The sequence below is a fragment of the Epinephelus lanceolatus genome, chromosome 23 (assembly GCF_041903045.1).
Source record: "Epinephelus lanceolatus isolate andai-2023 chromosome 23, ASM4190304v1, whole genome shotgun sequence".
In the NCBI taxonomy this organism is placed as follows: Eukaryota; Metazoa; Chordata; class Actinopteri; order Perciformes; family Serranidae; genus Epinephelus; species Epinephelus lanceolatus.
Window position 1 is genome coordinate 13223937 of NC_135756.1, and position 7276 is coordinate 13231212.

The following is a 7276-nucleotide window of genomic DNA, read 5'->3' on the forward strand; positions in this document are numbered from 1 at the left end:
ATTTTAAAATGTTATTTGAGTACTGTTAAACACTCAGAACTTTATATGAATATGTGTTGCAAATTAATCTTAAGGTTTTCTGGATGTTCAATACAAATTTTAAGGCAATCCATTAAATGATAAGCAAATTGGTGAGGCTTAGAATACAATTGCAAAAATGATTCAGTTTAGCTCTGAGGGTCAAACTTAGAAAAGTAATAACTAAAAAAGTATTTGGAGTGGAGCTCTAGGGCTTTGCAAGGTCCCACGAACGAATTCAATACAAGTTTTTACATGATTTTCTTTTTTGAGAAAATCCATATCGTGACTGGGAAAAGTTCTGAATTCTGGGAGAGCTGGAATCAAATGACCCATGAGTATTATAAGAACATACCTATGCTCAGGGTCACACAGGATCAGAGTGCTTCGGCATGATTGAGGTTCAGAAGATATTGACTTCTTAAAGACCAAAGCTCCTCATTGCTTTATTGAAGAGCCGAGGCGTGGTAGGGCGGTGCTGCTGCAGCTTGCTGTAACAGCTCCCAGTAGATTCACTGAACTGTGTCATAGTGTGAAGTGTGTTCAAGGGCATATTGGCTGCTGTCAGAGTGCTTAACATTTTCTACCAGCCGCGGTTCAAAGCGCGTGTGTGAAATGATAATATTTGCCTCGAGTGATTGATCTCTTGTTTTTAAATTCAAATTACCCCCCAGTGTTGCCTTTTAAGGGTTACTATCTCATCCTTCCATGTGTGTGTCTGTGCAAAAGTAGCAAATGCTCCACTTAATTTTGTATAGATGCATCCTGTATGTGCAGTGAAGCCATTTGTCTATGGGTGAGCTTCACTTTTGTGAGTGTTTACATGAGCAAAAGAGTGTTTAGTCTAACTTTAAGATTGTGTAGTAATCGCAGTGGATATCTGTGTGTGTGTGTGTGTGTGTGTGTGTGTGGGGGGGTGTATGTGACCTCCTGGCATAAATCCCCGCACTTGACTGTGTTTGATCTTTTATCTCCAAAACACATAGATTGAATACTACTGTACGTGCGGACTATGAAGAGATTAGCTCAGCGCACAGAACGTATTAATCAAGATTATATTTAGAGTGCAGGCCTGCAAGAACCGGCAAAGCACATTTATCGGTTAAGGAGGACGCTTTTTAATTTTAATTACTCAACAACAGGAGTTAACCTCCTGTTCCGAAACTCAACTCTGTTTGCTCCCCTCCACACCTGCCTTTATCCATCATGAGTTGCACATACAATTCTTTTGAATGTCCTTTTGTAGAGCAAAACGTACACAGGTGTTTCAGGGTGATGAAAGAGACAAACATACAGAATTTAACAGTCTGACAGACTTGTGGTTTAAAGCTCAAGAACAGACCTCTGAGCACATAATTAAAATAAAGGCAGATTATTTTAGTAGTTGAGCATTCTGCTGATTAATCCATCAGTTAATTGAGCAATCAGATAAGAAATATGTTTTCTTAAAGAGTAGAAACAAATAGGCTTTACAAGAAGAACTGAAAGGTCTCCTAAATGAACAACAAATTAAATTCCTTTTTACTTAGATTAACATTTCAGTTGCTTAAATTGCATTTAATAATCAGGATCCAGTTGCTACTTACACCACCTGATGTTTTGCTTTTTTTGGGGTACTTTATGCATCATTGTGAGGGGAACGTGTGTGTGTGTGTGTGTGTGTGTGTGTGTGTGTGTGAGACTGTCATAATAATAATAATAATAATGTGAATGAGGCTCAATTTTGCTCAATAAAGAAATTAAACTGCTGCAGTCAGCTTGTAAAACAGGTCCTTTTAAAAGTCATGAAATGTATTAAATTTAGTTTTACAACAATAAGGCCTCATCATTTGAATTTGTGAGGTCTTAAGTACTACATTTTATCTAATTTCATTTATCCATTTTTTAATGTCTTTTTGTGAAAATACGTGAAGCCTTTCTATGTAAAATTCCATATTTCTAATGTTACAAATCTTTGAAAAAAGTACATTACTGTCATTTTACTTCATACTTGCATTCACCTGTTGGCAAAATGTAGACTGATTTAACTCACTCTAATTACCATATTCCTACACAACACTTACCTCTGCACAAGACCACATATTACCATACCATTTGCTTGCAGTGCTTTTCTGCGATGCTTCATTAAGTAAAACATGATTTGTCCAAAAATCTGTCCTAAATTTGTTTAAAAGTAGGGCTGCACGGTATATGCGGTAGACGGTAGAAATGATATAAATTTGGCCCACGGTAGAGATTTGCGCTCTACCGTCCTATCGTCGATGACGTCATCGCACCTGCCTCAGTGTGAAAATGGCTGCGAGCACAGAGACAGTGGAATAAGAGGAGCTGGTTCACGTCTGTGATTTAGCGTAGCACGTGCAACATGTGTTGCTGGAGAACTTGTGAGTGAGTGAGTTAATGTCTTATGAACAGCCCCGGACTTCTCAGACTCTTTTAGCGACTTACCGCTCAGAGTGAACTCATTCAGTGTCTCCTCTGGCAGCAGCACAGCGTCTCTCCCTCTCCTCTCTCACCGTGCGCACACGGGAGTTGGTTTTCGGCAAGAGAGTTTGTCATAAACCTTTGGTAATGTAAACCTATGTGACGCTAGGGGCTCCACAAAAAACTCCATATGTGAATGTGTGATAGTTGTGGTATCATAGCAGCCTGTCACAGGTTACAGCGTGATGATTAGAGGAGAAATAGCAGAGCATAAAGGTCCAGGTGGAAAAAAACACAACTCAGTCATTTAGGATTTTGCTGAAAGAAGGAAATTACCTTTTGATATAGATCCCAGGGGACATTTTGCACCGTGGAGTGCTGGGTTTTAATTTTGAGTTTTGAGATCTGCATTCTGCACAATAAATGCTCTAAAAAATACATTATATCTTTGCTTTTGTTGTTGTTGTTGTTGTTGTTGTTTTTTTTTTTATCAATTTAGCTTTGCTAAGGGACTACAAAACCCATTCAGAAACACTTCTATTATAACTTTCACACTTAAATTTATACTGCGATATATACCGTTACCGTGAAGGGATTCGATTTATACCGTGATATGAATTTTAGGTCATACCGCGCAGCCCTATTTAAAAGGTGTCTTGAACGGGTCTTAAAAAGCATTGACTTTAACTGTCTGATACCTGTAGACACCCTGTGAAAGCCTAACCAGCCACCATATTGATTTATGTTCTTCAAGGGGAAACATGGTTGATTTTAAACCAGCTCTGTTTCACCGCAGTGTGGGCAGTTTGTGTAGATGAAAGACATTTTGCTGCCCAGAGCCCCCTGCTAATCCACTGGTCTGGGGTTCCGAGATTTTGCATCATCTGGCGGACTTATGCTGTTGGATGGGCGAGGAGCTCCAGGTGCTTGCAGCCTGGAGGGAGGCTGAATGTTAACATTGCTGCCCATATGGGTGGCATGGTAGTTCCTGGTTCGAAACCTTGGTTAGGGGAGCCTGTCTGTGCAGAGTTTGCATGTTCTCCCACATGCAGGTTAATTTGTGACCCTTAATTGTACGTAGGTGTGAATGTGAGCGTGAATGGTTGTCTTTCTACAGGATGTACCCTGCCTCTCGCCCAGTGTCACCACCTTTCGCCCAATGTGCACAATCCCCAACAGGATTAGCAGTTTTGCAGCGACACAGAGCTGGTTGAAAATCAGCATAATAAGCCATACTTAAAGTACATTCTTTACTAGCCTTCATTTCAACTTGCAGTCATACTGATTAGCGTTAAATAGTAACATTAACTTTATGTTGTCTCAGGGTCTGAGTTGTACAACAGACACACTTTTAGTTTTGTTTCAGCATTAAATGATCCCAGACTTTGGACACTTTCTGATAGTTTTCTCCGACCTGTCTTTTCTCTCCATCTTTCACTATTTTCTCTCTCTTCCTCCATTTTGCAATCAGCGCCATCAAATCACATCTTCTACTTTGAGGTCACCCAGCACGTCACGCCCACAGCGTTGGGGCGTTTTTACATAGTAATAATGGTCCATGTGAAACCCAGTGCGCTGTATATAGTCGTTATGGATTAAACAAATCATGCATCGATGATTTTCAGTAATCGAGGCACTTGAGTTTCTTGAGGAATTGTTTCAACCCTTGAACGCTGGCACACACCCCCTGACATACACAGAAAACACACACAAACGACAGCATTAGCATTTTAAACAGCAGACTAAGTGGCTCATACATAATATTGGACATATATTAAAACACACTTACATTTACTTCCACTGTGGCTCCACGCATTTGCCGCCCCATGGATTAAATCCAATTTATGCATATTTAACTGCTGTAGGATTAGAATTATCACTCTTGTCCAATTACTCTTTCTCCACTTCCATTTGCATTCTTGCTCTCTCCCCCTCTCTCTGTCCTCTTTTTATCTTTTTTTTATATTTGAGTTTATTTCTCTCTCTCTTTCCATCTTCCCTTCATTTGCAAGGTTATAGAGTGGTAATTAAATGATTCAGAGGGTAGAGAGTTACCACATCTTTCTCTGAGCTGTATGATCAACACTTCCTCCCTGTGACATCACATCCAAAATCAAAGGAAAAGTGTCTGCTATTTCTGTCTCCTCTGTTTGTCCTTATAATATTAATATGCAAACTAAATTACACACAGAAGTGGGGCCGTAGTAAAGAGAGGAGACAGTTAATTTTCCTCTAGCCGCAGGCAAGCATCTGGAAACAGCGTAGAGAAACATGTAGTTAGAACGAGAAAAAAACTACACAGAGAGAACGAGAGGAAGTTCGAAGGGGTAGAGGTGGTGAGAGAAAACAGCTGGTGAGGTCTAGCAGTGCTGTGTTTGCAGAAAACGTTGGCAGCTGGTGACCCAGAAACATCCTCTCCTCTTCCCGGCACCCGAGCATTGCTGCAATCACTGCAGTGAGCGAGGGAGAGAGTCACTATGCGTTCAGCCTCGGCTCATAATACGCCGCTTAATTACCATAATGAAAGACAGATAACGAACAGAAAAGGCGGCCAAAGAATACAGAGTTAAACTTACACTGCGCTGATGCAACTTCTTACTGCTGCTCCAGCGTCAACACCAAGCGAGACAAAGAAACTCCAGTCGGCTGTGCAGTCTGGGCACGTGCAGCCCCTTGAGTTGTTTATCTATTGTAGTAGTACTTTATTTATGCATGTGTTTTATATAAAGAAGTTTTTTTCTCTTTAATATGCTGCTTAATTGCAAAATGAGAGGTAAACAGAACTGTATGTCTGAGCCTGTGAGGGATTTATGCTGTAGCATCTCCGCATTAGAAGATTATACGCCGGGATTGTTTACTTTGCTGCTACTTCTTTAACTCATTTAAACTCAACCTAAGGTAAATGTGGCTGATTTGTAAAAAGCCAAACTTTTAATATGGCATCATGCAGGCATTTAGAATGATTTGGCTTTGCTGCACTTTTTATTCGGCATTCGGTGTAATTGTGCATGAGCGTGTGCTCTGATTATGTTATTTGTTCACATGCGGATGATAATATTGGCCAGTGTGCAGCGAACAATTACTCGCCTGATTGACTGGCCCAAAACAACATTAGCTGCAGCTTTTGATTTCTTGAATAATCAACGCAAATGAAAAGGGCTAAGTGCTTAATTTGAAGTTTTTGTTGCGTGATTTAATAAGGGTTTCATAGATCCCCTATGGATTCGCTTACAGTGGAGCTCGGCGATGAATAATGCTCTGCAATCTTCCCTTGTTTAGTCACAGTCAGATATCATAATATTTCTGTTTTGCTGTGAGTGGTACTCCATTTCTTATTAATGTATCTTACCAAAAGATTCTGTTTAGCTGTGTGAATCTTAAGGGAAACTTGATTTATTTTCTGTGAAAGCGCACGCTCCGCTTAGCAATCAGATTGCCTTGATGGCACGCCGGCTGGAACGCCTGCACACATAATGAGCTTCATGAATGTGGTTGAGAGGTGGAGATCACGATGACAGACGCTGACTTTAAAAATCCAAGGTGCAATAAGCAAGAAAGCTCAATTGAGATATTTATTCTTAATGAATTGTGAGAAGTTCACACTCACACCACTTCACATGCACACACACACACATAGCCACTAGTGTATCTATTACCATAGCAACGCACTGTTACTCTCCGCGCTCTCTAGAAGCGATTTGCAAATGTCCTCTCTTCTCCCCTTCATCCATTTCTTCCTCTGACAGTGTTATTCTTTTGCATTTCTCCCCTCAGTCTCATCACTTCCTCAGCCAGCAGTGCTGCAGTAGCTGAGGAAATAGGCACACTGTGATATGCTGGTTAATAATAAAAAGGGTGATAGGTGGGGTTAAATTATTACGCACATAGAGGAACAAGGTGGGTATACTTTATATACCTGTCTGAACCTTCAGCTGCACCACCGGCTCCTCTCCTGGCTAATTCTTCTATTCCTCAGTGCCCTTTTTCTCTCCCTTTCTCTCCGCTCTGTCACTTCTTCTTAAAGGCTTTCATCTTGATGTCTTCCTCTGCATTGACCCTGCTTCTTTGCTCCTCCAAACTTTTTCACTGTTTTCTTTTTTTAAATTTAAATCTCCCCCTTACATTTTTTGCTCTCCCAGCATTTCTCGTCTATAGGCAGTATCGCGCTCCCATACATAGAGAAGTATCTCTCTCTGTTATTCTTTTTTGTATGCTCTTCTTTTCTCACTCCCTCTATGTAGGAGGAGCACACTCTCTTTCAGCTGAAGTCCTTATCAAGCGTGACTCACAATTCAACTATTTCTACAGCGGAGCTTGTCCTCTAGAGTCTTGCTCTTTTTCTCCGTCTTCTTACATATTTTATCTCTTTTCAGCATTTCCTCCAATTTTCCTGCCCTGGCTTTTTATTCTACCTAATCTTACCTCTCATATTATCTCCCCCCGTACCGCATCGTCTCTCCCTTCCTCTCTCTTACCACACCACCGTCCCTTTCTACTCTTCCCCCTCGAGTTCTGTAAACATAAACATTTTGGGTGTCTGCCATTGGAGATATCCAGGGCGAGTCTGTCACCAGAATCATTTCAATGCTAATTTCCCTGGCATCTGTGATAAATAAATTCACTCTGACAAACACACAGTCATCAGCTTCAGAGGATTGGACCCGTTCGTTTTTTGTTTTTTTGTTTTTTTTATCCTTGCCTCCCCGACTCTCTCTCCCTCTCGTCTTCTCCCAGAGCTGGGCCATCAGGATCTGAAGCCAGCCGCATTCAATAAACACACACCAGCACGTGTGCACACAAACACATATTTACTCTCAGCAGAGCAAACGTGCAA